Source organism: Labeo rohita, chromosome 21 (assembly GCF_022985175.1).
Source record: "Labeo rohita strain BAU-BD-2019 chromosome 21, IGBB_LRoh.1.0, whole genome shotgun sequence".
NCBI classification, from domain to species: Eukaryota; Metazoa; Chordata; class Actinopteri; order Cypriniformes; family Cyprinidae; genus Labeo; species Labeo rohita.
In genome coordinates, this window is record NC_066889.1 from 20037765 (window position 1) to 20060759 (window position 22995).

At 35.8% G+C, this 22995-nt stretch overlaps 1 long non-coding RNA gene across 1 annotated transcript; it reads right to left on the bottom strand.

Moving 5' to 3' along the window:
- Positions 1-1005: 1005 nt before the first annotated feature.
- On the bottom strand, positions 1006-8574 carry LOC127153004 (uncharacterized). The gene is made up of 3 exons (XR_007825161.1): positions 8460-8574; positions 4655-4760; positions 1006-1716 (listed from the first exon to the last, which is right to left on the bottom strand). It is a non-coding gene; the product is annotated as an uncharacterized LOC127153004 (long non-coding RNA).
- Between the last annotated feature and the right edge of the window lie 14421 nt (positions 8575-22995).

Genomic DNA, 22995 nt, shown 5'->3' on the forward strand with positions numbered 1-22995 from the left:
ATCTCCCGACAAACAAAAACACAACACGGAGAGCTTAGAGCCGCAGGATCAGTGACTCTGATTAAGCTCATTGACTCAGAATAAAAACCAAACAAAACAGCCTTCAGATGAAATTAAGAGTCAATCAAAGTGCAATTTGCATCGTGATTTGGGCGACTGTCTTTTCCCCATGTTTTTCTGACGATTGCCATTTTTTGTCACGTTGCTTTAAATGAAATTCAACGCAAGGAACAGAAACATCTGCACGTTTATTATGGCATTTCTCTTTTTATCTCTGTTTCTTTGAAACAAACCTGCCTTACGTTTCATTAAATGCATTTAAAAGTAAAAAAACAAAAATGTAACAATAACAACAGATGGTATGGTAAAATAGTCATTTACCTAAACATATATAAAACATATATAAATATTATTTGATCAGAGATCTAAAGCTTTTCGCTAAAGGTATTCACCTTATTTTTCCCGAATGTGCCTGGCTTCCGGTCATCCGCTTCCAGCTGTTTTAGCTGTTTTTGCTGCTTGATATTGCAAACTGGTGTGTCTTACCATATTATTTTAATGTATTATCTTACTTATGAACACCTTGGTTTTGTAGTGCAAACACTTTACTGCACTTATAGAGTGTTTTAACGAAGTGTCATCAATCGGCCATATTGGCGTATCTGAACGTAAACAATGCCACTGGACCGAACGAGCTTCGCATATTTTCCTGATTATTGCTGCTGAAAATGGTCAATTATTTTAATGTTTTTGGCTGTACTAGTCGGTTGGACCAGGAAAAAAACATTTGGAGTACTACAGACTGCCAGAAGTTATAACAAATCAAGAAGAGTGCAAACAACTGTCTGAGGAACAAAAGGCGTTTGCGGGTGGCCAAACTAAACCAGGATTTCCAGGGCAAGAATTTTGACAATGTTTGTGTTTATTCTTATCATTTCCAGTCAGGTAGGTGAAATATAAGGCTAATATCTTAATTAATACTGCTCATATGTATCTTTACCGCCTATTAATTTTTGTTTGTCAAAATATTGTGCCCTTTCCTGCTATGATTTAGCAGCTTCCACACGTTTTTTCCATGGTTTGGACAGCATAAATTAGCAGAGCAACATACTCAGTAGTACATTTACCATGCACCCCATGCTGTTGTTTACATCCAAGTAACATCAGAGTAACTGACCAAATGGTGATGTAAGTGCAAACCCTCTATTCTTCTCGTTATTTTCCTATGGTGGATTTTGAAAGTTTCGCTCATTACCAGAAAACAGCTTACTTCTGCATTGAAAAACAAGGTGGATAAATTAGACATTTAATATTAGAAATGTAGCTAGTAAGTACAGAAATGTGAAAAAGGTACTTATTTATGGCCAGAATAATATTAACTTGGTGTTTACAATTAAAGCTTTAAAATAATTTTAATTTTAATTTTAATTGCTTTACATTTTTAAAATCCTATTAATCAAAATAATCAGTTTCCTATAAATAATAATTCTGGTCACACTTAATGGGAAATCTTCATCCTAGTGCAGGTGTGGATGGAAATCCGGGAAACTGGGACAGCGATTGGGCAACGAGATCAGTGGCACCTGCTGCAGGGTCACGACACCCGTGACCCTCAGGGGAAGGTGGTTGGGACGCTGTCGCTGTGTTACCCTACTCACATTTGTCCTTTGCATAAACTTAGTTTACTGGAGAGATGAGGGGAAATGCTGGAAAACACTGTTGGAATAAAAAAAGTGTAAAAAAATCTGAATCAGCAACACACACAGACACATTTAGGAAACGGGGGGTAGAGCGAAACAATAGAAAGAGACAGAAAGTAGACAGCGAGCGGCTCCCAAGGTAGTGTCCTGGGTATCAAATCCAATCCTTGCCTGAAGGTATACGAAGGGTGGAGGTATAAAGGCCTCAGAGTGAGGTAGCAAGATAACTCCATAATCATTCCTCCAATAAAACCCAAAGCAGTTCTAAACTTGGGTCAGGGGCAAAAGGATTGACATACCAATCTTGGCAAATAATGAAAACACTCTTCCCGCAGTCCAGCAGAGGAAGAAGCAGGGAACAGTCCACGTGGAAAAGAATAGTGGACATAAAAGGTGCTTGTTGCAGGAATCCCCTGCAGTCAGCAATAACAGTCATGTTCGTCCCAGCAGGGGACAATGTAAAGAACACTGGTATTAGGTGACAGGCTGATTATCTAATCAATAAGGGCGAACCGTCGTAGAGGCCGTCGGTAACCCCCTGCTCGCGCTGTTCCATCACACAGATGAGTGAACAAGCAGAGAACTGTCCCGTGGGAGCATTCGCTACCCCGGAGGATGTAGACGGCGCTAACAACATCCACCTCTTCCACCCCCAGGCCTAGCAGAGGGGCACTAACAATATCCCTCTCTATACTGACACCCAACGGCTGGGAGAAAAACAACCCTACATAAAGCACACAAGCAGAACTTTATCCCAGTCATTATGTCAAAAAATTCCATTATGGTTAAGAATATTAATACTAACAGTAATGAATATTGTTGTTCTTCTTTACTAATAAATCCTGGTGGATTTTCGACTGCTGCAATGCTGTCACAATCCCAACATACCGTATGTACATATGAAGTAGTTCTTCTGTGTTTGGGCTCATTTAAAGTGGATTAGGTTTGAGAAAGAGGAACTTTCTGGAGAACCTCTGCGCACCCCTGGGTCAGAACGCTGGACCCGGCGAGCCCCTGAGCCTCATAAACATAAAGGAAGGAATGGGTATGAATAAAGGATGAGGAAGGGTATACATGTATTTTTAACACCCTTCCGTGTGAAGCCTGGCAGGAGAATGCATTTTGGGTTTGTGAGGGGGAAGGGGGCAAAGGGAGGGGTGGGCAATGTGTTTTTATTTGTTTTGGTTTTTGTCTTTCGTGTTATTGTGTAGAATAAGGCCATAAGGAGTGTGAGATAGACACTTCTTGGGGTGATAAACCTGAAATTTGAATGACTGTCTTTGTGTTAAATATATATCGTGAACATATAAATAGATAGATAGATAATTATATGTAAATAAATAAATTATATATTTGTTAGAAAATACATTTACTGTAGATATAAACTATATCAAAATATTAGAATAGAATAAAAATGTAATACAATTTAATATATATAAATTATTTGTTATTTGGTATAAATGATACACAGTATATTATGTACTGTAAAAATGTATAATTAATAATACATCATTTGATATTTTACTCTTGTTTGATATATCATTATATCATATACAATATTATATAAAATATGTGTGTGTGTGTGTGTGTGTGTGTGTATATATACAATTATTATATATATATATAATTATATAATTATAAATATACTGTATATATACAGTATTAAGTTTAATATTTTATTATTATTATTATTATTATATTCATTTATAATTAAGAATTATTACAATATATTTATATGTTTACATATATATAATTATATTATTATATATCATATATTATACAATACAATTAGATATGATATAGATATATAAAAATAAATTATTTTATATATTAATCTTGATTGATATATAATACATATCTAAACTTATACAAAAACACACACACACACACACACATATATATATAATACATTTATAATTAACAATTATTACAAATATATTTATACATTTACAATTATTATACAGTATATTATATAATACAATTAAATATATTTACAGTATATTGTGCATTACAAAATTCAATCATTAAAAATAAATGAATTGATATATTAATCTTGATATATATATATATATATATAAAATTGTAAAATTATATTATTATAAACATTTATAATTAATTACAACATATATATGTATGCATAGTGCTTGTTGGAAATTAAATTAAAAATTAAATTAAAACAATATATCATGTATTATAAAATTATTTCATTAAAAATTATTTGATATTAATCTTGACTGATATATGATATATAATATATAAACTTATACACACAAATACACACACATATGTTTATATTTTGAATAATTATATTATTGGTAAACACATTTATAATTAACAATTATACATGTACATTTAAACATATTGTTTGTCACATATTATGTAATATGCATATTGTTATTGTTCTGTGTATTGTCAGAAATTAAATTAAATTATTATATATTATATCATTTTTATATATATATATATATATTAGTTGTTTACAGTTTATTATGTTTTATAAAATTAGATCATTAATAATAAATTATTTAATATATTCATATATGTAAAATGAAAGAAAAGGAATGCAGGAATGCAGTGAAAGGTGTGATGAAGATGTTGAGTCAGGGGTTGTTTAATACTTGTTCAGGGACTTTAGCAAGGCTGCCACTGGCAGTCTGCAGGAAAGCCCACAGGGAAGAGTCTCACAGACACTGCATCTGCTCTTCAACTCCATTTCCATTCATTTACTTTACAAAAATAAACCAACGATTACACAAAATAAAAGCATGTATTTCAAAGCAAATTACTTAAAGACTTCCAACCCAAAGACCTTTGGTCTGTATGGAGGAAGAGCAGTGTTGCACTAGAAGGCCACAGTGAGTGTTATTTATTTGTTTCAAATAGCTCCTAATTGGACAGGGGAGTAGAAGGAACGGCCAGTACATTCAGTGACCAACCCTTGACTCCTCACTCACCACTGGGGACCCTCAGGGCCGGCCTGGCAGCTGCCTAACTGAGCGATGACTTCAGGCCAGGGCAGGGACCAGGGGCTAACGAGGAAATGATGGAGTGCCCCAGCAGCTGGGAGAGAAAAAGATGGAAAGGAAAGCAGATTAGCCAAGCTAACACTGACAATGACTCCCTCTTTCCAACAAGTCAAACACGGTTAGAAAAAAACAGTAGTAACATTCTGTCTGACAGTGGGGGGAAGCCACTAGCGTAAGTTCACTATTAACCAACGTACATTTGATCATCAGAGAACCTGATATTATAAATATTTACATACATCAGAGAGATGTGGGAATTTGCCGACGATTGTCTGCCAGATCAGAATGCAGATTTTCACGGCTGAGACAGCGGGAAACAGGCAACGGCGGCTGCTTTTCTGTCGGAGGGGAGAGGATTCCCACATTTGAAGTCAGTTGAGAGTGGCAAACGGAATAAAGACGGAAAAGCGTGATGGCACGTAAGGCTCGGAAACGGGCGGGAAAAAAAGGCTTCAAATGGTTATCAATAAAATTGCCTCTGCCAGGCGCGGCAGTTTAACCTCTTTAGTGCGTTCGGCTTCTCCTAACGGGGCGTGACGTGTGCTGTGGGTGCAGTCTGCTTCATGCCTGTCTTCACAAAGCTCCCTGTCGGTTTGATGGGTTCACAGCTTCTCCTCACACAGGTGAGAGTCTCTTTGGAGTCCCACAGACTTCGGCACAAGACATGACATAAAACAAGAGCCTCTCACACCCCAGAAGAAGAAAAACAGACACTTGAAAGGGGCCGAGACTGACTCTCTGACTTCTTATTGATTTGATCTGCATCAGGAACACAGAACAATGGCTGATGCATCCTATGTGTTTCACATTCCTAATCAATTTTATGCTGAGAGTGGTGAAAAACTTATCACAGCTGTGAATTTCAGAAACTCACACCTATGCTAACAGAAATTCAAAACAACTGAGATCTTTTTTAGAAATAGGTTAAGAATACAGATAGTTTGAGCTACAGTCTATTGACACTTTTAATTGAATCAGTTATGTAATAATAATAATAATTCAGATAATTATTTAAGATTTTAAATAGCCATTCTCAAGACAGAACTGTGTATTACATAATGAGAAAAAAGAAAAAGTAACTGTATATAATAATAAAGTGTATATAATTATACACACACTATATTTATAAATAAACAATTTACATACAATTTACAATTAACATACAAAATTAAAACATTTGTAATATTTGCTAATTATACATACATTTTGTATTTAATATTTTAAGTATTATATATAATGTAAATGTACATATATATATATATATATATATATATACACACATATATACATATATATATATAGATATATATATATACATACACACACACACACACTATATTATAAAATAAATAATACTAATAATAATTAAGTGTAATTTAGTGTAATATAAATTACACTATATTAGCTTAAAGTAAAACAAGTTTAGAATTCAATTTATATTTTAATTATAATATAATTAATAATAATAATAATAATAATATTAATACAATAATTGTAACTATAAATAATAACAATATTCGTTTTTTAAAAAAAACACACACATAGTCCGTTTATTTTCTATTGATCAAAAAATATAAACAGAAATATGTTATATAAATTAAATTGTATATATATGTATATATAGTATATATAATAATACACTATATATATATATATATATATATATATATATATATATATATATATATAATGTATACTTTTTAATAATAAAAATCTATTTTAATATATAATTTGCTAATATATATGCATTTTATATATGTGTGTGTGTATATATATATATATATATATATACACTACCGTTCAAAAGTTTGGGGTCAGTAAGACTTGTAATAGTCTTTAAAGAAGTCTCTTTTGCTCATCAAGGCTGCATTTATTTGATTAAAAATATAGAAAAAAAACAGTAATATTGCAAAATGTTTTTACAATATAAAATAATGTTTTTTATTTTAACATACTTTAAAATAGAATTTATTCCTGTGATGAAAAGCTGAATTTTTATCAGCTGTTACTCCAGTCTTAAGTGTCACATGATCCTTCAGAAATCATTCTAATATGTGGATTTATTATTAGAATGATCAATGTTGGATAATATCAACAGTTGTGCTGCCAAATATTTTTTGGAAACTGTGATTTTTTTTTTTTCAGGATTCTTTCATGAATAACAAGTTTAAAAAGTACAGTGTTTATTCAAAATATAAATATTTTATAACAATGTAAATTATTTATTATTAACTTTTAATAAACTTTTAATTATTAACTTAATACATCCTTGGTGAATAAAAGTATTACTTTCTTAAAAAAAAAAGAAAAAAGAAAAAAAGAAACAATAAAAATGTACTGACCCCAAACCTTTGAACGGTAGTGTATATATATATAATTATGTGTTTATAATATATTATTTAATATAAATTATATTATCACTTATAATACATTATATTAAGTATATATTACAATTTGTATTTTACACATATAATGACAAAAAAGTAATATTGTTTATAATATAATATTTATTTTTTGATTCATAATAGTAAAAGTAAAATAATGTTATACCATTTTACTTTTACTATTATGAAACAAAAATATGATAAATAATGATGTGTACTATTTTTGTAAGCAGTTCAATAATTTTAAAACACCATATTGTTAGAGAAAATAATAAAAAAAACTGAATCTCTATCAGTCATAAAAATAGTCAGTCAGTGATCAAGATTGTTTGTTTTGGTCAGAAAAGCGCAAGAAAAAATGACTAACTAGATATTTAGACAAAAATCAATGATTGCATTATGCATGAAGTTCACCGAATTACAATTTTTCTTACCATTATTTCCTTCTAGTAACAATGGAAAGCTCTGGTCTATTTATTATATGTCAGGTGTTGAGGCAGAAAGAGAAAGAATAAACAGAGAAACAGTAGGAGATGGGAGAGGAGCATTGTGTTTGCCAGGACTGTGGCATTAGTATCATGGCTGGAGAGTGTGACACAGGCTCAGCTCTCTTTGATCCAGCACAGAGGCAGATCTCCACTGACCTGAGTGTGCCAAGACTGAGTGTTCAACCTCCCACAACACTGAGGGTGTGCTGAGCATCCTTTATAATTCACACCAACACACCTGTTCATGCCGACACATACCAAACACACACACATGCTTTAACACCACAATACAAACATATTAGAATGCATACATACACACACAACACAAAAGCCTGTCACTTATACAATTGTCATTCAATCTTGAATTTAAATCCTGTGAAAGCTTTATAAAATATACACAAGAAGAAATAGTTAATTGGCTGACACCTTGTCTACACCGTGTCTACAAAACTAGATCAGCTCTCGAAGCTGTCTTCACTGGATGCGGACGTTGCCGTGCATTGCGACAGTTGACGGACGCCCCGTTTCTATTTTTGACGCGTTGCACTGCTATTTCGCCCACTTTATTGTCCCCATCTGTCTGAAATAAAATGATTTTATTTACAAATATCCATATTTATAACTGAATTGATGGCTGTGGGTTTTATTCTCTACATATTTGGTACATTCTTGTATTTTCTGGCCTCTGGCCTACTAATTTAATCATCGATTGATTGTACCCTTATGCATTTTTAAGCAGGTTTTTAAGCAGTTGTAGCAATATTGAATTATGTGTATTCACTATTCTGTTTTCTAAACATTTTATATTCATTTGCATGAATTTGCATTCATAAAAATGTAGAAGGCATTTATCTATTTTACCATTTCTGAAGATCAATCTTGGGCTCACAGTCGACTGGTCCGTGTTTAGTGGTCGTCCTGAGGTGACGTGCATTTCGGAGCATCCTGTCAATCTCAAGTCCTTCGAGTGTAGATACTAAGGATCATGAAAAAATAACAATATTTTAAAACATTGTTACTTAAATGCATCTTGCAAAATCTGCAAAATGTTAATCATTTTACCAAAATAAGAGGGATCATACAAAATGCGTGTTATTTTTTTATTTAGTACTGACCTGAATAAGATATTTCACCTAAATACATTTACTTATAGCCCACAAGAGAAAATAATAGTTGAATTTATAAAAATTATCCTGTTCAAAAGTTTACATACACTTGATTCTAAATACTGTGCTGTTACCTGAATGATCCACTGCTGTTTTATTTATTTATTTATTTTTTAGTGATAGTTGTTCATGAGTCCCTTGTTTGTTCTGAACAGTTAAACTGCCTGATGTTCTTCAGAAAAATCCTTCAGGTCCCACAAGTTCTTTAGTTTTTCAGCATTTGAACCCTTTCCAACAATGACTGTATGATTTTGAGATCCAGAGATGATCTGAGATGATTTTGAGACTCAGACACAACTATTACAGAAGGTTCAAACTCTCAATGATGCTCCAGAAGGAAACGAAATGCATTAAAAGCTGGGTGAAAACATTTTGAATTTGAAGATTAGGGTAAATTTAACCTATTTAGTCTTCTGGGGAACATATAAGCATCTACTGTAGTTTCTGAAGGGCAGTACTAAATGAAAAAATATAATAAAGAAAAATGTACACATCCTCATTCCATTTAAAAGTTTGCATCCCTAGCTTTTAATGCATTGTTTTTCCTTCTGAAGCATCAGTGAGCTTTTAAACCTTGTGTAATAGTTGCATATGAGTCTCTCAGTTGTCCTCAGTGTGAAAAGATGGATCACAAAATCATACAGTCATTGTTGGAAAGGGTTCAAATACACAAAAATGCTGAAAAACAAAGAATTTGTAGGACCTAAAGGATTTTTCTGAAGAACAGCAGGCAGTTTAACTGTTCAGGATAAACAAGGAACTCATGAACAACTATCACTAAACAAAAAACACAGCTGTGGATCATTCAGGTAACAACACAGTATTAAGAATCAAGTGTATGTAAACTTTTGAACAGGGTCATTTCTATAAATTCAACTATTATTTTCTCTTGTGGACTATATGTAAACGTCTTTTATGTGAAATATTCAGGTCAGTACTAAATAAAAAATAACATGCATTTTGTATGATCCATGCAGATTCTGCAAGGTGTATGTAAACTTTTGACTTCAACTGTATATATACTTCAACTGTATATATACACAAAGTTTGGGATGCTGAAAATTCAGCATTGCTTTAATGAAATGAAGCCAGTGATAAGAGCAAGATATGGCACTGTTAAGCCCTGAAGCAGATGACCTGATGCGAGGAAGATGGAGAGAATGGAGCAGCAACAGATAGTGAAAACAACAGAGGAGCAGTGAAAGGAAGACTTGAGTCACGAAAGCGAGGAGCAGCCTAAGGAGAGTAGGGGTAAGATAGACCATAAGATAGAAGATCTGGGGAGACAAGCCTGAGCAGTATGATAGGTTAGGAAAAACCCCACGTCTATTCCCTCACTCATATGAAGAAGCAAACTAACACTTAAACAATACGCTGCAAAAGCGCTGCTGTGGGTCCTCTGTAATTGTTGCTGTCTTAAGGAGCCACTGAGGATGCCCGTGAGGCCTCTGAGTTAGAGAATAGGCCCGACGTTCAGACAAAAAGGCCGAAAGGAGAGCAGGGTGCTCTCCGATATCCCTACCTACAGCTGCCAGCTACATCACTATCTCTATGACTCTAAGGTTACCCCCACACACACTCATTGTTTGCAGTTATCAGTGTCATTTTGGGCATTGTCGGTATAATGCAGACTAGGACAGTCCTAAAAATTCTTGTCAAGTCCATTAAAAGGTGCGATTAATGTGCATATAAATGTCATTCGTTCACCAATTCTTACCCAAACATCTTTAATGAAGACATAACAAAACCAGGAATGTTCTGGAAGTATATAAGCATTGGCAATGACTGGACCAACAGGAAGTCATTTGATCATTTTCCTCTCCTGATTCATGAAAAAATCATTCAGTTTTGTGAACAAGTTTTAAAAGATTTGACTCAAAAGAAACACCGGCACCGACATCAATATAACTTGAGAATAAAAATCGGCTTGACATCAGTATTTGATCTGAGGACGGTATTGGACATTAAATGAACGTTGATATTAGGCGTTAAATTGACGTCACCCAACCCAACAAATTTAACCAAATATCTATGTCTTATGAAGACGTTGTATGCCTGGTGGGAAGCTTCATTCATTGGACCATTTGCAATTCAAGGGTGTGCAAAATTCAGAACTGAATAATTTCATAAGTTGTAATTTGAATGAAACTGACCACACCCCACAGGAAGTTAAATTGGAATTTAAAAATGGAATGACAGGAAGAGGAGATAAATGAATCACAATTCAGTGCAGGCAATGTATTCTAGGAGAAGATGTGTTTCAATTTTAAAGTCTGTGTAAAGACAATTTAGAGAATTGTTTCTAAACACACTGTAAATGTAAGAAATGTATTGCTGAAAACACGTTACAAAGACTGTGAACTATGTACTACTGGACTGGGGAGTTACACCATTAAACAGTTTTTGTGTGTTTCGTGTTCAAGATTTTTTGGATGGGTCTGAAATTATATCTCAATAACACACTGGACCTTAACACCTCAACGCGAAAGTAAGCCTATGGGTGAGACCACTGGTTTATTATCCGGTATGGAGGGTTTGCACTTATGTCACAATTCGGTCAGTTATCCGGCTGCGTGGCCATATTGACGATCTTCGGATGCTGTATAAACCACAGAAAAAATATGGAAGCTACTAAATCATATAGAGAACGACTTAGTAAGCAGGAAAGGGTGCAATATTTTGAGAAACTAAAGTTAATAAGTGGTAAATATATATACAAGCAGTGTTAATTAAGATATTAGCCTAATATTTCACCTACCTGACTGAAAATGATAAGAACAAACTCTGTTTGTTATAACTTTTAGCAGTCTACAGTACTCCAAATGTTTTTCCCTGTCTGACCAATTAGCACAGCCAAAAACATAATAATTGACCATTTTCAGCAGCAGTAATCAGCTAAATTTGCCAGTTCTATTTGGTTTAGTCACATTTTTTACGTTCTGTGTGGCCAATATGGCTGACTGACGCATCGTGAAAACACTCTATAAGAAAATAACAAGAAGAATAACAACGTGCAGTAAACATAAAACTGTTTGCACTACAAACCAGTATATTCATAATAATTTATTTTGAATTACGCCAGTGTTCCATAAAATTTACAAATGGCCATGCCCACTCTTACAGGAAAAATAAAGTGGATTAAAAACTAGAGCGCATTAGCAGCTTTCCCACGAGTGGGCGTGGTTTCGCCGTCTGTAGCGGACACGCCCCCAGCATCTGAGAGCAGAGATTACGGCTTATTTATTCAAGATTTTGATAAATTATTGTATTTACTTAGCGATTTTTAGCATTTAAATGGCTGGGTGGTTAAAAAAATTCTGTTAAGTGACACACTCTGAACACATATTTAATATTCCTTTACACTAACTTTATTAGACGTTCATGATAAAAAAAAAATTCTAATTTACTTAAATATTTTCATACACTCAAATTCGAATTGCAACGCTACCTTCCCTTTTCTACTTCAATTTTAACTTCGATTTTAAAAGACATTCTCAGTTTAATCCTAAATGGCACACAACTCTCAATGGAACACTCCTGCCCCAGAAGCCTGCCTCATTCCTGACCCAGAAGCACTAAAACACAGAATAATTGTGTATATTCTGCGTGAACCTGTGACCAATAAGGTCCTCATGCTGTCGCTCCTCACAAAATTTAAATGGAAGGGACAAAAACTATGAGCAATACAGCCACAGAGATTTGAGGGACATACATGAGACCTTTTTCCTCACACTCCTCTCCACTGTCTATTTTCAGGCATTTTTCAAGGCTCATAAATGCACCAGTGAATTCTGACTCATTAACTTTAAGCCGCAAAGTTTACCAGGGAGGAAGAATTCATACAAGAGATTCAGAGAGAAAAAAAATCAATGAAAGAGAAACTTATTGTATCATATGAGATCCATTCCCTGGGTATTCTGGACAATAATGACTTGATATAACGGTGACGCTGTGGCATTTGCTCTATTTTCCCACTGTTTTCTTTGCTTGTGATTGAGCGGGCCTATTTTCGCACGTTATGACAGGTGCTTAAAACCAAGAAAGCTGACGTCTGTTTGATCAAAGTTTATGTGAAATTTCCCAAGGCCACCGGGGGAATCTGTGTTTATGAACTGTAATAAAAAGAGTCATTTTGACAATTCGACCTCTGTGCGGTGGATGTGGAGGGGGGTGGAGGAATTGGTTTCTGTTTGCCAGTGAATAGAGAGGAGAAATATTCTTGTCTTTTACAAGCACTAAAAGACATGAGGGTGGGGGGACTGCACATTACTGTGTTCTTGAGCGAAGCTTTTTGAGCTGTTAAACTAATTTAAATAAAAGGAGTTTCTCTAATTTTAAAATACAACACTAAGAAGTCATGAATACTGACATGGAAACAAAAATTAGCATGAGAAGTCAGTTACAGGTGTATGATAAATGCAAGACAAGGTTAAAAAAAATAAAACTCCTTATTCTCCAAACCAAAACAGGTGTGCTAAGGAATAGGCTGCATGTTTAAAATAAAATAAAATAAAATTTTGCATATTTTTTTTAGCAGATAAATGATCAGTAATTGACAGATGACAGTTACTAGATGAAAAAAACTCTCAGCGCACCTTCAGACTCTCTATGATTTGTGCTAGAAGAACACAAGTTGCTACATAAGCTGCCTCAGGTCATGGAAACTGATGCAGAAATGAGAGAATGATCCAGAAAGCTTTGCTGTGACAACAGTATTCATGTTCGCTACTCTACTCAAACCTGAGGTGTCACAAAATCAATGCAGTTTTCTGTAGATAGCTGTTTGCTGCTCAGCAGGAGTATTAGAGCATAACAGGTGTGCTAAATGCTTGCAAAAAACACTAAATCTGTCAGGCATAGTGTATGGGAAGGATGGTGACTTAAGATAATTATGATTACTATAAAATATAATTGCTGCCATGCAAGTAAATGTGAACAAATTCAGGCACATGTTCATAATCATCATATCTATTATACGCTTCTCACTGGTTATCGACAGCTGTGCAATTGTGAACACATATATCAGGCAGAAAAAGAAACACACACTGACAAGTACACACAGGCACACAAACACACAAAGGGAAAGAGGAAGGGAGCTAGATTATTGAGGTAGTATCATACAGGAATATTAAAGAAGGCTCTTAAGATTTTAATAAGAATAAAATGAAACAGTAACCACCAAGGGGCCAGCAGGGTTAATCCCTTCAATATTACAGAAAAAAAAAACAGCGAGGATGGAGAGGGGAGAGGGGAGGGGGTGGAGAGGCAAGGTGGAGGATACAGGCAAAGCGAGAAAATGCAGTTGCCTGAAAATGCAATAAAAAAGTAATGGTTGCCTTGGAATCAACACAGTGCCAGAACCAAAGCATAAGTAAACACACACACACACATATATATATATATAAACACAAACACACACATACATAAAAACACACACACATACATACAAACATGGATGGTTGGATCTGACATAAACAGATAGATAATACATAGATGAATGACAGGAGATGTATGGATGGATGGAAGGAATGATGGGTGGATGGATAGAACTAAGGAATGAATAAAAAACAGATGGAAAATAATAATAAATAGATAATGCACAAATATGAATAACAGCTGACAGACAGATAGACAGACAGACAGATAGATAGATGACAGACAGGCAGAAGGATAGATGATGGATGTGATGGATGGAACTAATAAATGAATGAACGACAGATGGCTGGATGAATCTGACATAAATAGATAATACATATAAATGATAGACAGACAGACAGACAGACAGACAGATAGATAGATAGATAGATAGATAGATAGATAGATAGATAGATAGATAGATAGATAGATAGATAGATAGATAGATAGATAGATGGATGGATGGATGGATGGATGGACGAATGAACGGATGGATGGACAGAACTAATGACTGAATAAACAACAGATAGATGGATGGACGGACGAATGAATGGATGGAACTATCGAATGAATGAACAGATAGATGGATGGATGAATGATAGAACAACACAGACAGATAGAACTATAGAATGATAGGTAGAACAATAGATAGAATGATAGATAGAACGATAGATCAGGGGTGGCGACCTCCCATTCTGGAGAGCCACAGCCCTGCAGAGTTCAGCTCCAACTCTAAATAAAATTCACCTGCCTGTAGCTTTCTAGTAACCCTTCAGACCTTGATTAGCTTGTTCAGGTGTGTTTGATTAGGGTTGAAGCAAAACTCTGCAGGGCTGCGTCTCTCCAGGACCGACGTTCGCCACCCCTGCGATAGACAGAATGATAGATTGAACAACAGAACAAATGATAGAACGACAATAGAACGATAGATAGATGGATAGATAGAACAATAGACAGATAGAAAGATAAAACAATAGACAGACAGAATGATAGAACGATCGATAGAATGATAGATAGAACGATAGAGCAATAAAACGATAGATAGAATGATAGACCGATAGAATGAAAGAATGATAGAACGACAGAGAGCGATAGAACAGTAGACAAAACAATAATGACAGAATGACTGATAAATAGAACGAGATAGAGCGGTAGATAAAATGAAAGAATGATAGAAGGGATAGATGGAACGACAGAATGATAGAACGATAGAATGACAGAACGAAAGAATGATAGAACGATAAAGCGATAGAACGACAGAATGACAGATAGAACGAAAGAATGATACAACGATATAATGATAGATCAATAGAACGACAGATAGAATGATAGACTGATAGAATGAAAGAATGACAGAACGACAGAGCGATAGAACGATAGACAGAACGATAATGATAGAACGACTGATAGATAGAACGAGATAGAGCGGTAGATATAACGATAGAATTATAGAAAGATAGAATTATAGATAGAATGAAAGAATGATAGAACAGTAGAACGACAGAATTATAGAGCGATAGAACAATAATGATAGAACGAAAGAATGATAGAATGATGGATAGAGCGATAGAACAATAAATAGAACGACAGAACTACAGAATGATAGAACGATAGATATAACGATAGAACGACAGATAGGATGAAAGAATGATAGAACGATAGAATGATAGATTGATAGAATGATAGATAGAATGACAGATAGAACAAAAGAATGATAGAACAATAAAGCGATAGATAGAACGACAGAATGACAGATAGAACGAAAGAATGATTGAACAATAGAACGATAGAGTAAAAGAATGATAGAACGACAGAGCGATAGAACGATAGACAGACCGATAATGATAGAACGACTGATAGATAGAACAAGATAGAGCGGTAGATAGAACAAAAGAATGATAGAAGGGATAGATAGAACGATAGAATGATAGAACGACAGAATGATAGATATAACGAAAGAAAGATAGAACGATAAAGCGACAGATAGAATGACAGAATGACAGATAGAACGAATGATAGAACAATAGAATGATAGAGCGATAGAATGATAGATAGGATGACAGACTGATAGAATGAAAAAATGATAGAACGACAGAGAGCGATAGAACGATAGACAGAACGATAATGATAGAACGATTGATAGATAGAACGAGATAGAGCGATAGAACGATAGATAGAACAAATGATAGAAGGGATAGATAGAACGATAGAATGATAGAACTATAGAATGATAGAACAAAAGAATGATAGAACGATAGAACAATGGAATGATAGAGCGACAGATAGAACGATAGAACAAAAATGATAGAATGAAAGAATGACAGAACGATGGATAGAGCGATAGATAGAACAATAGATAGAACGATAGAATGATAGAACTAAAGAATGATAGAACGATAGAATGATAGATATAACGATGGAACGATAGATAGAACGATATATAGAACGATAATGATAGAACGAAAAGAATGACAACGATAGAACGACAGAACGATAGATAGATAGATAGAACTGACACAGAATGATAGAACTACACAAACAGACAGACAGAATGATAGATAGATAGATAGATAGATAGATAGAGGGGTGTGATACCTACACAGTGAACACAGACGCCTGTTCCTCCAGTTCTTCCTAAAGTCAAGTGCACAAACACACACACACACACACACACACACCGGCAGCAGATGGTATGAGACAGTTGGCAGTGGTAAGTGAGCATGAGTATCTGTTTACTAATAACCCTTTAATTACTTCAGCTGGTGGATGGGATAAAAACGCCAGACTCGAGCAGGAGAACGTCTTCAGGTGTTGAGAGGGTTACACACGACGGAGCCTCCAATGACATTTTATGGAAAGAACTCCCTTTATTATAAAGCACAGCAACAAGACACTTAAAAAAAGATGGTATATCTGAGAATGCGAGAGCACGTGCTCACTTTAAAACTTCACATTCAGTAATATTACATGTGGGAGATATACGGTACCCCATACAACAGTAAATGTCAGGAGAAATCCATTCATCTCCTAGGATAACTTTAACCCTCTCCATTTTGTTGGTCTGAACCCACCTTTTGGGCAAATATGTTACAAAGATGTGCTCTCTCTCTCTTCTCTCGTTCTTTTTTTGAGGGTGTGCTGGTCTACGTGGACTCTTCCCGTCTCGCTTCAGTCGGCGAACGGGGAGTGTGCCGCGTTCACCGGCTGCCCTTTAGCTCAGCCGTGCTGCAAAAGCATACATTTTAATGATGAGACCTTTTCTTTTAAATAACTCCTCTACAGGAGAAAAATAAATTGCTGTTCAAGAGGAAATATTACACTGGGCATTGTGGGATTGAGAGGGATTGAGCGGAGCGGGCCGTGTGACCCATACATCACAGCCAACCTGTATAAATTAAGATATAAATAGCTTTATACAGAGAAACTTTACCTAGGGTCTGCTTTCCAAAGAAGCGTGTGTGTGTGCAAGGCCATGTGCACAGACAGAAGTGTGTGTGTGTGAAAGAGGGGTAGAATGGAGAGAGTGTGTTTGTATGTGTGTATGACACAGAAAATCCCCCTCGGAGTGCTGGGCAAACAGAAAGCAGGCCGTATAAAGGCTGAAAAGACCTCGCTTGGTTATTGTATATTCCTCGCCTGGATCCCCGTAAAGACCCCCATAGCCCCGCACTGTCACCAGGGCCACTGTGTCATCACGGACAGCCGGCTTTAGACGGAGCCCTGGCGAAGGCTCCAAAAGGAAATTAAAAGGGGATTACGGCTGCCTGACTCGCTGAAGGGATTCGCTAGGCCCGGGTTTTATTTAGTTCTCAGTGCTGTGCGCTGCCTGAAAGTGTGAGGAGGGACCAGAGTAGGTCTGTTCAAAGCCTTCACACTCCGCTCTGCTTATCTACAAAAACTGATGTAATATTTCAGAACGGTATATATGTGTTAGACCCACGGGAAATGCTCGCACTCCGTCTCCACCTGCAAATTTATCGAATCCATCGCACACAAGAGAAAAGAAATCGCTGTTTTAAAAAAACATCGGTATGTGAATACAGGCTTCTGAATTTTGATTTCATTGACGAATACAGACGTAAACACGATGTGTGTTTAAAGCGCTACAGCTGAAGAATTAAACTGATGCATGTTTTTTTTTCTTTTTTACCTTTGAATGTGCTGTAACTTTGGATAAAATCGACTGCTAAACGAATATAAAATATAAACTCTTTGTGTTTTCTAGCTATGGACCTCCCACAGTCTGTTCGCTGACCATCTGATGCAAATTGGACACAAAAATGGCAAGAGATGGTCAAAATCGGCAGTTCCAATCTGATTGGCTGACCTTACGAACTTGTGGGAGAAGGGCATGCAGGTTTTTTTATTACTCTGCCATGAAACAAAGTCATGTTTACAAAGTACTGGGCTGATAAATGCACTTTTCATCCTGAAAGTAACTAGGTTTCATATTACACTTTTTGTCTGTTTTACAAACACCACCATTTACTGGTTCTCTCCACTGTCACTCTGACAGGATGCTTTGTGGTGTTTGCGTCTGTTTGTGTGTGTGTCTGTGGCAGCGTTATCAATTATCCAGTGCGCAGTCTCACTCTAGCTCGGTGTTAAATTAAGTTGTCAGCGCTGTCTCCACAATTTCCCCTTCACAGAGGTAGACGCTGATGGGGCCTGACGGCCGCTTGGTGGTTCTCCTCGCCGGCTGCCGGCCCGCATCGCGCCTGCAATTCATCAGCACACATCCAGAGCGCAGTCCGCGCGCCAAACTCTGCCAGCCAGCCGGCAGCACGGCCAACCAAGCCCAGCGTACTGCTGCCTGGGACGGATGCAAAGAAAATGAGCTAGATCACCTTCCAAAAAACCCATAGCAAAGAGGGATTGGAGTTTGGCCTACGCCGGCGCTGTGCCTAGTCTTTGTGTGCGTGCTTGTCGAAGATGTAACCAAATGTTCAAGATTTGCAGGGAACAAATGTAAAATTTATGATTATTATAAAACGGATGCGTTGTGATTGAATGAGCTGTTCAGTCATTGTAAACTGACTATAATCACACCGTCGACTGGGTTAACTATGACTTATCCAAAAGCTAAAAAACACTGCATTTGGAAGCAGTTTAAGGAGGTAGGAAGGCAACAAGTCACATCCCAATGCAATGTTTGCATAACATCTTGTCTACTAAGATGTCTTCATCTGGATGGATTTTGAAGTCAGCACAAATCCTTCACTCACTATCCCACAATCCTATGCAGTTCAGCAGTTGGTGGAAAGAATGAAAATGCTTGCATCTATTTATTAATAAATGTCCATTTTTTCCAACTTATGGCTCAATTTCTACTGGGAAATAAGCACTGAATTCGCTCAATATTTGCTTGGATATTTCTAAAGCTCAGTTGAATTTGTTTTAAGATAATTAGGCATTATGGTGCCTTGAAAGCCTGTTTTTTTTAGAAAGTACACTACTAGTCAAAAGTTTTTGAACAGTAAGATTTTTAATGTTTTTTTAAAGAAGTCTCTTCTGCTCACCAAGCCTGCATTTATTTGATCCAAAGCACAGCAAAACAGTGAAATATTTTTGCTATTTAAAATAACTGTTTTCTATTTGAATATATTTTAACATGTACTTTATTCCTGTGATTTCAAAGCTGAATTTTTAGCATCATTACACCAGTCACATGATCCTTCAGAAATCATTCTAGTATTCTGATTTGCTGCTCAAAAAACATTTATTATTATGATGTTGAAAACAGCTGAGTTGAATTTTTTCAGGTTTCCTTGAATAGAAAGTTCAGAAAAACGAAAAAGAAAATCTTTTGTAAGAAATCTTTATCATCACTTTTGATTAATTTAAAGCATCCTTGCTAAATAAAAATATTCATTTTTATCGTTTCTTTCAAAAAAAAAAAAAATTATACTGACTCCCAAGCTTTTGAATGGTATAGCGTACAATGTTATAAAAGCTTTTTATTTCAGATAAATGCAGATCTTTGGATCTTTCTATTCATCAAAGAACCCTGAAAAAAAGTACTCAACTGTTTTAAATATTGATTATAATAATATTTTTTTTTCTTGAACAGCAAATCAGCATATTAGAATGATTTCTGAAGGATCACGTGACACTGAAGACTGGAGTAATGATGCTTTGATCACAGGAATAAATTACATTTTAAAATATATTCAAGTAGAACATTTTTTATTATTTTAAATAGTAAAAATATTTTAAAATATTTGCTGGATCAAATAAATGTAGGCTTGGTGAGCAGCAGAGACTTCTTTAAAAAACATTAAATATCTTACAGTTCAAAAACTTCTGACTGGTAGTGTACTTTCATACAAAAACACATCATGCAAATAATTAATACAGTACGCATTAAAAAAAAATCAATATTTAGTTTCTAAATGCATGTTATTGTTCTTATTGTAAACAATTCATCTATGCATATTTAATTTAATTTAAAATGTTAACCTTGCAATTGTTAATCAAAATGTAGATCCAGTTAAACAACAAATTTCTCCCTTTTATGACCACAAAAAGTAATCTGCATAAAATTATCGTTGAACCATCGATGTCCTTACTAACATTCTGGGCCTTGGACATGGTAGTTGTGTTGCTGTCTATGCAGGGTCAGAAAGCTCTCGGATTTCAAAAATATCTTAATTTGTGGTCTGAAGATGAACAAGGTCTTACAGGTTTGGAACGACATGAGGGAAGTAATTAATGACAGTATTTTCATTTTTTGGGTGAACTATCCCTTTAAGTGAGCTTTAGAACATTCTTTGCCCAGTGCGCTTTATTAATTGTCCAATAATCTGAATATTGCAGGTGACATATCTCCCCTCAACAGTGCTTGTGCATTTTCTTCTGCAGAGTTTGTATTTGCCTGGCTATGACAGGGAGGCGAATAAAGAGAAAGAAAAAGAAGATTTGAGATGTGTATGCATGAGAGAAAGCAAGCAGGAAAGACAGAGAGCGAGTGAAAGAAAAAGAGAGAAGGGGGTATGAGAGCACAGTTTGTGGACAGCAAAGCCCATGAGACATATAACTTGGCAGCTTACCTGCTTAAAGGGCACTGGCAGGCAGGCTGGACAGGCATATATGTCACCCTCTCTCTCGCTTGCGCTCTCTCTCTCTCGCTCCAGAAGGCTGAAGGACACAGGAAGAGTCTGGGCACCGTGTAGCCGAGCAGGCAGCCAGACGGCCGGGCCGTAGTAATAATGGAGAACTGTATAACAGCGGGGCACTAAGCTCTCTGTGCTTAAGTATTTATTTGTGATGAATAGTAATGACGGCACACTTACAAAGCACTTGTTTAATATGGAATGGCCTAAGGGGCGGGTATCATTCTCGGAGTCCTTAGCTCCGCTCGCACCCCAGAGCAAATGAAGCTCGCTGCGCCTCCCTCAGCCCTCCACAACATGTGCTGGCCCTTTTCACTGTCCCTGCCCCAAAGTTAAATAAAACATTACACGCCATTTTCAGTTATTAACCTACTTAATTGAGAAAAAAAGTCAATGATTTATTTCTATTTGGGCTCTGCTGCTACACAGCTGTCATGGTCGGGTGGTAACCTAAATTATCAATTGATGCATTTTTTGGTCTCTGGGAGTTGATTGGATGCTACTATAAAGGAAAAGGCTTCTATAGCTGTACTTCAAAAAAATAAAAGCCCCAAAAGCTTCATCACGCCATGGCTGTTAAATATGAGTGTCGTCAACCCCTACTGAGATTTATTACGAGCGCTTTGCAGAAGAACAAACAACAGACAGTTTAGCGAACAGTTTGCGGCACAGTACTGTTACAGCCATGCAAATAAGGATAGATCAGCTTTTCAACAAAAGGCTGTTAAACACTCCCTTCTGTTTACAAGCCCTTCTGATGTGAACACCCATCATCAAAAGGCAGAAAGTCACCAGCTGCGGTTTAGCACTGGCTACTCAAACAGTCGTGATCTCCTGTTGTGACACTAAGCCATCATTGGCTCGGCAGGAAGTCTCACATTGGAGTGGTGATGCTGGAAACAGCGCTGATCTACAGTTTTGGGCTTCCTCGGTGAAAAAAAACAGTTTACAGAAAAATGAAAAAGATTCTGTAGTCATTTAGGAAGGAACAAAACAAAGTTTTGTTGAAAATCTGCAAAGATGCACTGCTCGAGGTTCCTTCCAGTGTAACTGATAGTGCCACAACATATAATTGTAACCCGAAAAATGAATGAGATTTGAACTACTGTGGAAAGGAATATTACACTAATATATTTGACACTATATGCTTTTACTGTATAGAAAAGAACACCTTAAAGTGCCCCTATTATGCTATTTTGAATATTGCCTTTTATGTAGTGTGTAATGTAGCTGCATGTGAATGCAAAGCTGAAAAAGTTATTGTCTCCCAAAAGAAAGAATCGACTCTGAATAGCCTAAACAAGTCATTAGTAATTCAAATTCCACTTCCGTGATGGCTACATATTGAGGTGTAACACATTTGTGTAATGCTCATCTATGTTCTACAATGGCTGGCCACAAACAACTTGACCGGCCCTTCAAACACCTCATCTTAGGAGTTAAACGCGAATTAACAAAACACTTGCTCTAGAAAGATGGCTCAGTACCCAGTTTATTTGGACTAGCATCGCTGGAAAATTAGGTGATATTAAATGCATATTTTATTTTATGCATCTAAACCTATTGTTGGAGACTCCGAAAACAATATTCTAATCTTAAAAACATGGCATAATAGGGGCACTTTAAAGGGATAGTTCACCTAAAAATTAAAATTAGCCCATTATTTACTCACACTCCAGTTATACTAGGTGTGTGACTTCCTTT